The sequence below is a fragment of the Vipera berus genome, assembly GCF_964194415.1.
Source record: "Vipera berus genome assembly, chromosome: 2".
Classification (NCBI taxonomy): Eukaryota; Metazoa; Chordata; class Lepidosauria; order Squamata; family Viperidae; genus Vipera; species Vipera berus.
In genome coordinates this window covers 120024677-120034939 of record NC_138203.1, presented here as the reverse complement: position 1 = coordinate 120034939, position 10263 = coordinate 120024677, and positions in this window count along the sequence as shown.

Genomic DNA, 10263 nt, shown 5'->3' with positions numbered 1-10263 from the left:
TCTGACCGAACACAGTTAAGATCCTTTTCTAGATCCTATCTTGTGGTAATGAGGGTGGCAAAGCGCGCCTACTTCACCACCCTCATTGCGTCTGCAGATAATCGCCCGGCCGCCCTATTTAGAGTGGTCCGCTCCCTTTTAAGTCAAGAAACGGGAGAGGACCCCCTACATAGACGGGCTGAGGAATTTAGTAAATATCTGGTGGACAAAATTGCTCAGATTTGGGCTGGTCTGGACTCTGACTGGGCAGTATCTAACGAGAGGAAAACGATGAAGTTGGCCGAGTACATTTGGGAAGAGTTCGATCCTGTGACTCCGGATGAAGTGGACAAGATCATGGGGAAACTAAGTGCCGCCACATGTTTGTTGGACCCGTGTCCCTCCTGGCTAGTCTATGCATCTCGGGAGGTTACACGAGGCTGGCTCCTAGCAGTTATCAATGCCTTACTGAGTGAAGGGTACTTCCCTGCTGCCTTGAAAGAGGCGGTGGTAAGGCCCCTCCTCAAGAAACCGGCACTGGACCCAGCTGTTTTAAACAACTTCCGTCCTGTCTCCAACCTTCGCTTCCTTGCGAAGGTCGTTGAGAGCGTGGTGGCACGACAGCTCCCTTTGAACCTGGAGGAAGCTGAATATCTAGATCCGTACCAATCGGGTTTCAGACCGGGGCACAGCACGGAGACGGCATTGGTCGCGCTGGTGAATGATCTCTGGCGGGCCCGAGATAGAGGTTATTCCTCTGTCCTGGTCCTATTAGATCTATCAGCGGCTTTTGATACCATCGACCATGGTATCTTACTGCGTCGTCTTGAGGGGCTGGGAGTGGGAGGCACCGTTCTGCGGTGGTTCTCCTCCTACCTCTCGGACCGTTCGCAGACGGTGTTGGCAGGAGGGCAGAGGTCGAGCCCTAGGCCTCTTAATTGTGGAGTCCCTCAGGGTTCGGTGCTCTCGCCCCTCCTGTTCAACATCTATATGAAGCCGCTGGGAGAGATCATCCGTAGCTTCGGGGTGAAATATCATCAATATGCTGATGATACCCAGCTATTCATCTCCACCCCGAACCAACCCAGTGATGCCCTCGATATGATGTCCCGTTGTCTGGAAGCGGTACAGATTTGGATGGGAGAAAACAGGCTTCGACTCAACCCGGCCAAGACTGAGTGGCTGTACATACCGTCATCTCGTTTAGTCCAAGAGGTTCCATCTCTGACTATAGGAGGAGAGATGTTACCTCCCATTGATAGAGCACGCAATCTGGGCGTCCTCCTAGATTCACGACTCAGTTTTGAAGATCACATTGGAGCCGTGGCTAGGGGGGCATTTGCACAGATTCGTCTTATATACCAATTGCGCCCCTTTTTGGACCGAGATGCCCTACGTACAGTCACCCACGCACTCGTTACCTCCCGTATTGATTACTGTAATGCTCTCTACATGGGGCTGCCCTTGAAGACCACCCGGAGGCTTCAGCTGGTGCAGAATGCAGCTGCACGGGTTGTGATGGGAGCTCCCCGATACTCCCATATTACACCCCTCCTGCGTGAGCTGCATTGGCTACCAGTTGCCCTCCGGGTGAGATTTAAGGTGCTGGTACTTACCTTTAAAGCCCTACATGGCTTAGGTCCGGGATACTTGCAGGACCATCTGCTGCCGGGAACAAATTCCCATCGTCCAGTACGCTCACACAGAGAAGGCCTCCTCAGGGTACCGTCAGCTAGGCAATGTCGGCTGGCGACCCCCAGGGGGAGGGCCTTCTCTGTGGGAGCGCCAACCCTATGGAATCAGCTCCCCCCTGAGCTTCGGATGGCCCAAAACCTCCAATCCTTTCACCGCGGCCTCAAAACACACCTGTTCCACCAGGCTGACCTAGACTGACAGGCATTTTAATTAATTTATATTTAGTATTTTTAATTCATTTTTTAAATTCTCTAATTTTAATTTACTGCACTGATGTTCTCAATTTCATTTTTATCTTGATTGCTCTACTTATTATATGTTATGTTGTTAGCCGCCCTGAGTCCTTCGGGAGATAGGGCGGGATATAAATCCCATCAATAAATAAATAAATAAATAAGCCCCATTCTGTGGGGTGCTTCAGTGCTCTGCCCATTTCCTCCTCCTCTTTTTAATATTTACATGAAGCCATTGGGGGAAACCATCTGTCAGTTTGGGACCAGGTATTATCAATATGTCAGATGATACCCAGCTATACATCTCTGGCCCTGGCCTACCAAAATCCTTTCTGAATGTCTGAAGGCTGTGAGGGACTGGATAGGGAAGAACAGGTTGTGGCTCAACTTTGTCAAAATTAAGTACCGGTAGTTATTGCTTTGGGGGATCCAGGAGTTGCAGAATTTCCATCTATGGTTTTGGATGAGGTGGCACTACCCCATTCATACTTGGTACCCAATCTGGGGGTTCTCTTGGACTCATAGCTGCTGTTCAAAGAGCAGGTAGTAACTGTGGCTAGAGGAGCCTTTGCACATTTTTAGATCAGAGGGCCCTGTCATGCCAGCCACATGACCACAGAGATGTCCTCGGACAAGCGCTGGCTGTTCGGCTTTGAAACGGAGATGAGCACCGGCTCCTAGAGTCGGAAATGACTAGCACGCATGTACGGGGGAACCTTTACCTTTACCTTTTAATTGGACTATTGTAACACATTTTACATGGTGCTATCCTCCTAATTGGTCTTTTGCAACGTGTTTTACATGGTGCTGTCCTCTGAAGCTTCAATTGATCTGGAACACAATTATGTGAACTATGCCCATGTACCACTGCTGCTCCATTAGCTTGCACTGGCTCCTGATTCAAGGTGCTGGTGATTGCCTTTAAAGCTGCTTAAGCAGGAGGTTGGACTAGAAGACCTCCAAGATCCCTTCCAACTCTGTTATTCTGAACAGGGCCATCTCACAAGAACATCTGCCTGCACCACACATTCCCACAGGAAGGGCATGCTCCAATGTCCTTTTACATTTTATCATCTTACGGGAGCTAGGAAGTGTGCCTTTTCTGTGGTTGTCTGGAATGATCTGTTCCACCATCACCACCCACCACCACCCTGCCAATATACAACAGGTCCTAAATCTTGGGAAAGTCGTAACAACTGGGTCCTTCCCCGTGGCATTAGGGGATGGTTGAGTGGGATAGTCCCTTTGTCATTGTTTTACTGTGTACTGGGCACCATTTTACATGATATATTTATATACTGTCTTTTTGTTATAGATGGTTTGTTTTTTCTTCTTTTTGATTTATTGTACACTGCCCAGAGTCACACTGTCTGACTTGGGCAGATTGTAAACCTATAAACAAATATACCTTTCAGAATTGATTGTAGTGGGACTGTTCATTTTTTCCCCAGGACTTATAAAATGTTTGAACATAAGAATTCAGTTTTTCCTGATTGCTGCCATATAATAATGGAATATTAGATTTCCTTTGGCTCTCACACTTTAAAGGTGTGGGAAAGGCAATTGGCTGGCACATTTACATAACACCAAAGAACCTTGAAGAATATTTTATTTAAGGTTGTTTTCCTCACTCTGGTTTCCATTTTTAAATTGAATAAACAAATTCTTGAGATACTGTATCACCCCCAAAAAAGATTTTTTGGGACAAAAATATTAAAATTGCTGTTTAAAATGCGTATCTTTCTCCATGTTGGTTGTGTAATTTTTGCTTGCTGTCCTGTATTATTTTCAACATTTTGTTGATATACTAACTAAAAAGTGGGGGGTTAAAAAGAAATAAATTCTCTCTGGCATTCCTATACTAAGCATTTACTAAGCAGAAAATAAAATCACTAGAAAACCTGATTAAATTGAGACTTATACTGCAGCAATTCACTTGACAAATGTGGCAAGAAATGTCGTAAAATGAGACAACATTCACTTAACAACTGTTTCATTTAGCAACAGAAATTTGGGCCTCAATTGTGGTTTTAAGTCAAGGGCTACCTGCACTTGGATTTTTTTTAAAAAAAAGCTAGCTTAAAATGCTGCACCAAAATCCCATGAAAAACCAAAATGTAGACTATTTGATTCCTCAGGCTCCTATAACATGAGCTACAGAAGTCAGTGAATTATATTTTTTTAAATTTAGGAGATAGTAAAATAACACTGATTACATCCATTCTCCACCATATTTATAGCAATATAAAAGGGTTCTACAGGGACGTGGTGGCTCAGTGGGTTAGGACACTGAGCTTGTCGATCAGATCGGCAGCTTGGCAGGTCGAATCATGAGTGCCATGTAGCGGTGCACTGGCACCCAGTTTTCATGCCCCAAGCCGCCATGGCGTCCCATTTTTGCACCCCGAGGCTCAGCAGCAGCCCGTTTTTGTGCCCATGGTGTGGCATCCTGGTTTTGTGCCCTGTGGTGCGGCGTCCTGTTTTGTTTTTTTTATCCCATTTATATCCCGCCCTTCTCCGAAGACTCAGGGTGGCTTACAATCTAAGAAGCACAAATCAATGTGCTTAGCAATAGCCTTCATTCTATGTATATGCCTGCTTATTAGGGCTTTCGCCCCCCCCCCCCCAAGCGGCATTATTACAAAGTCAGCTTATTGCCCCCAACAATCTGGGTCCTCATTTTACCTACCTCGGAAGGATGGAAGGCTGAGTCAACCTTGAGCCTGGTGGGACTCGAACCTGCACTAATTGCAGTCAGCTGGTGTTACTTAAGGAGGCATTAGCCCACTGCTCCACCAAGGCCCTGCAGCCATGGCACTAGCCCAAGCAGGGGCCCATAGGTTGGGGACCCCTGCTATTAGCTGCCCCCTTGGAGGCAGTTCTCCCGTAAGACTTTGTTTCACTTTCTGCCTGTTGATGCTTTGTCTGTTCTTTTCTCTGTGAACAAGATATACTAGCAGTCTCTAGGCATTAAGTTCAAACACACACCTCACAACCTCTCAGACCTGTCTTAAAATTTCCTGTATGAAGTGTCTTGACTGTTTTAGAGGTCTTTCTTAGTTACAAATAAATAAAATAACAAAAAGGGAATAAAAGTTACAAATTCTTCATTGATCGATCTTCATGCTGTTCAATGGCCTAAACCAACAACCCCCAAGTTTTTCCATGTAACAGAGGAGGTGTGGTTTCACATGTTGCCTACACCCTACGCATGGGGCTTCACTTGTTTGTGTGGCCCAGATTCTTGTATGTCGCAGCCCTGTGCTGGTCCACAGACCAGGGGTTGGGGGCCCATGGTCTAAAGTACATAATGAATGAAAGCCAGTTCCTTGCAGGTGAAGGCAGTAGGAATTTATGTTTACAAAAGGTTTTATAAAGGGTCTAGGACAGGGGTGTCAAACTGCTGGCCCGCAGGCCGGAGCGTCACGGAGAAACCACGCCATCCCATTGCTGGCAATGGGAAAAACTTTTGATACGTTGTGCGACGTCACGTGACGTCGTGTTTGACATGTCTGGTCTAGGACAACTCAATGTTGCCAGCTTGGCATTGCCAGCTTCCCGCCATTAGCTCACTACTACCAAGTTACCTCTGCCAACTCACCACCAAGTTGCCGCAGAACAACTCTACATGGCCAACTTGCTGTGGGCTGCCAGAGGGAGAGCTGGGCAGGTGAGCAAGTGGGCAAAGTGTGAGTGGCAGCGGCTTCCTAATTTAACATCCCGCACTGCTGTTGCACCGAGCTCCGGGGTATTCAGAATTCAGCATCTCTGGCAATGGAGGGGGGGAGGTGACAGCCAGAGGCATCCCATTTTCACAACTGCCACAGGCCATGTGTTGGTAGCGGTAGGTGGGCCATTCGGCAGTGGTGGGCAGGGCAAGGAGGCCACAGTGGTTGGCCATGTCCCATTTTCACACCCTCCGCCGCATCGAGCTCCCAGAGCTGTCACCCAACTGCCTGGGTCTCTTTCTAGTCACGTGGAGTGAGCCGTCCACAGACCAAGTTGGCTGTGTGGAGTTGTCCTGTGGTGACTTGGTGGCAGTGAGTTGGCAGAGGTGACATAGTAGTGTTGAGCTGGTGATGGTGAGCTGACTGCGCTGAGTTGTCCCATTCCATTTGTAAAATGCTAACCAAATATTTTTATCTTTAGGCAAATCTGGTATTCAATGACCAAGGTTTAGCTAATTATTCAATTGTTCTGTATCAATAGTCATACAAAATTGGGAATATGGAAATAGATCACAATGACATGAAACTACAACTCAAGGAATAGTTGGATTTGGGGAAAATGCAAGCAGGCTCAGCTTTTTACTTCAAGGTTCTAGTGCGGTAAGCAATATACTAGTAGTGCTTCAGTATTATTTTAGTAACAGCTGATTAACAGTAAAAAGGTAGGCTAAAAGAAACTTCCCTTTCAGACAGGCCTAACTGGGAGTTCCTGTAAGGCAGGGGTGTCAAACTCAATTTCACTGAGGGCCACATCAGCGTTATGGTTGCCCTCAGGGGGCCGGGTGGGCGTGGCCGGGTGGGCGTGGCCGGGTGGGCGTGGCCAGCTCAATGCTGCTCACTCAGTGCAGCTTACTCGAAATGCCTGGGTCAGGAGAGAACAAGTTGCACCAGCTAATTTGATGTGGGGACATCTCATTGCCCCACAAGCTCTTCACTTCCCCAAACATCTGCAGCCAAGCATGTGCAGAGGATGGAAAGGGCCTTCTTCCCAAGCCCAGGCATGATTGGTAGTTTGTTAGCTCAGATGTAGCCTCCTAGTCTCCAAGCTTGGAGAGAGAGAGAGAGTGTGTGTGTGTGTGTGTGTTCCTTCTTCTGCCTTGACAGATCTCTGGAGAGCAAGAGGAGGCAGGGAGCAGCACTTCCCAGTCCTGCATGAGGGAGGCTGGCCCTTCTTGAAAGGGAATCCCCATTTCCACTCATGCGTGGTAAGGATGCTGGCTTGTTGGAGCAGCCTTCCCTCATGCAGCTTCCCTGCCACCTTATGCTCCTCTCCAGAGATCTTCCCTCAGCAGCGGCCGGCAAAGTAGCTCGCACGCGAAACAAGCCCGGCAGAGGAGCCGGAGCAGCGAGCAAAGACGCCCGGCCTGGATCCTGCAAGGCCCGGCCGAGACGCGTCCCCAGCAGCGGAGCTGCTCCAGCTCCTCTGCCGGGCTTGTTTTGCATGCGAGCTACTTTGCCTGACGCTGCTGGGGGCGCGTCTCGGCCGGGGCCTTGCAGGATCCAGGCCAGGCACCTCTGCTTGCCCTCAGCAGCGGCCGGCAAAGTACCGTATTTTTCAGACCATAAGACGCACCGGACCATAAGACACACCCAGTTTTTAGAGCAGGAAAACAAGAAAAAAAATTCTTTCTCCTTCTCTCTCTCTCCCTCTCTTTCTCTCTCTCTTTCTCTCCCTCCCTCTCCCATTGTCCCTTCCTTCCTTCCTTCCAGTCGCCATTAAATGGATTGGACTTCAGGCAATGCTGAGCGTTACTCGAAATACTTTACATGGGTTATTGTTTGAATTATCCTTCACTAATCCCGCAAGATGGGGTACCAGCAACTCTTTATTTTGCATCCCAGAGAAATTACGAGAGAGGATTGCAGCGGGGGTCTTGTAGAGACAAAAACTATGGCTGGGCCGCTAACACATTTATAAGCAAGCATGGCTTGTGGTTTGTCACCATTGCAGATGTAACCTGAGAATTTTCACTTTGTCTGGAATTAAAGAAACAAAACAAAACCATGGATCCCTTTTTAAAGTTCATTTGGTTGACGGCTTCCTTCCATACTCTTCCCAGCAGAGAAAAGAACATGAAACTTAGCTAACTAGATTAGGGACAGTTTGGGAACTTTTTGCCAGTCAGGCCCAACTTAAAACAAACTTGTGGCGCCTTGTGATGTGCAGACTTCCTTCTCTCTGAATTGCAGTTCCAGATTGTTTACCAGATGTTAAACGGGATCTCTTCTCAGAAATGCAGCTGGCCCTGTTTGCTTTCACTCGTTTTCCCACTGAAAATCTGAGCCACTCACCTTGCTGGTCTTTGTGCAATAGGAAATGGTCCGTGTGCGAAACGGAGCGAGGGAGATTGCCAGAAATGCGAATCGGCTGATCTCGCGCTCCTGAAAACTCCCTCGCTCGGTTTCAGCTTCCCTTGCTACAAGAGAAAGCAGGCTGAAACGAGGCAGATTGCAGCAGCGTGAGATCAGCCGATTCGCATTCCTGGCAATCTGCCTCTTTCGGTTTCAGCCTGCTTTCTCTTGTAGCAAGGGAAGCTGAAACCGAGCGAGGGAGAGTGCAGGAGCGTGAGATCGGCGTTTCTCAGCACGTGCCGATTCGTGCTCCTGGCAATCTCCCTTGCTTTCCACTTGCGGAGGTTGGGGCTGGCCATACGGATCACCTTCGGACCATAAGACGCACCCTCGTTTTCCCCCTCACTTTTGGGGAAAAAAGTGTGTCTTATGGTCCGAAAAATACGTAGCTCGCACGTGAAAGAAGCCCGGCAGAGGAGCCGGAGTGGCAAGCAGAGGCGCCCGGCCCGGATCCTGCAAGGCCTGGCCGAGATGCGCCCCCAGCAGCGGAGCCGCTCCAGCTCCTCTGCCGGGCTTCTTTCATGCACAGGCTCCTCTGCCGGGCCTGTTTCGTGTGCGAGCTACTTTGCCTGACGCTGCTGGGGGCGCGTCTTGGCTGGGGCCTTCTAGGATCCGGGCCGGGTGCCTCTGCTCGCCCTCAGCAGCGCCCAGCAAAGTAGCTCACACGCGAAACAAGCCAGGCAGAGGAGCCGGAGTGGCAAGCAGAGGCGCCCGGCCCGGATCCTGCAAGGCCTGGCCGAGATGCGCCCCCAGCAGCGGAGCCGCTCCAGCTCCTCTGCCGGGCTTCTTTCATGCACAGGCTCCTCTGCCGGGCCTGTTTCGTGTGCGAGCTACTTTGCCTGACGCTGCTGGGGGCGCGTCTTGGCTGGGGCCTTCTAGGATCCGGGCCGGGTGCCTCTGCTCGCCCTCAGCAGCGCCCAGCAAAGTAGCTCACACGCGAAACAAGCCAGGCAGAGGAGCCGGAGCAGCTCCGCTGCTGGGGGCGCGTCTCGGCCGGGCCTTGCAGGATCCGGGCCGGGCGCCTCTGCTCGCTGCTCTGGCTCCTCTGCCGGGCTTGTTTCGCGTGCGAGCTACTTTGCCGGGAGCTGCTGAGGGCGAGCAGAGGTGCCTGGCCCGGATCCTGCAAGGCCCAGCCAAGACGCGCCCCCAGCAGTGGAGCCGCTCCGGCTCCTCTGCCGGGCTTCTTTCACACACGGGCTCCTCTGCTGCCTTGTTTCTCGTGCGAGCTACTTTGCTTGGTGCTGCTGGGGGCGCATTTCGGCCGGGCCTTGCAGTATCCGGGCCGGGCACCTCTGCTCGCTCTCAGCAGCGCCCGGCAAAGTAGCTCGCATGTGAAACAAGCCCGGCAGAGGAGCCGGAGCGGCAAGCAGAGGCGCCCAGCCCGGATCCTGGAAGGCCCTGGCCGAGACGCGCCCCCAGCAGTGGAGCCACTCCAGCTCCTCTGCCGGGCTTCTTTCACACATGGGCTCCTCTGCCGGGCTTGTTTTGCGTGCGAGCTACTTTGCTTGGTGCTGCTGGGGGCGCGTTTCGGCCGGGCCTTGCAGGATCCGGGCCAGGCGCCTCTGCTCGCCCTCAGCAGCGCCCGGCAAAGTAGCTCGCACGCGAAAGAAGCCCGGCAGAGGAGCCCGTGTGTGAAAGAAGCCCGGCAGAGAAACCGGAGCGGCTCCGCTGCTGGGGGCGCATCTCAGCCGGGCCTTGCAGGATCCGGGTCGGGCGCCTCTGCTCACTCTCAGCAGCGCCCGGCAAAGGAGCCCGTGTGCGAAAGAAGCCCGGCAGAGGAGCCATCTGTGGCTCTTTCTCCGGCTACCTCAAGTCTGCCTTCCTGCCTGGGCATCTCTCCCGCTCACCGGCTGGGTGTTGATCGTCCTCCCCCCCCCGCGTCCCACCTCACTCCCTCTTACCTCCTACCTCCTCCTCCTCCACTTTTTTTTTGGAGCCGCAGGAGACTAATGAGATGCAAATGGTGCTGGGTTCCACCAGCCCACGTGCACTTGCCTCCTACTGAGCAAGTGCTCAGCCGGGCCGGCGCCAAGGTGGTGGGGGCCGGACCTTTGTAATTTCTGGGAGAGTTGTGCGGGCCGGATTCAATCATGTGGCGGGCCGTTTGTGGCCCGCGGGCCTTGTGTTTGACATGTCTGCTGTAAGGCAAGGCAAATTACAGCAGACACCCAAAACCAGGAAGCAGATAGTCTGCTAGATTGTTTCAATAAAAAGCCAAACATCAAAGATATACCCCACGGAGGTTAAAGCTCAAAAGTTATCAAAGACATTGCCTT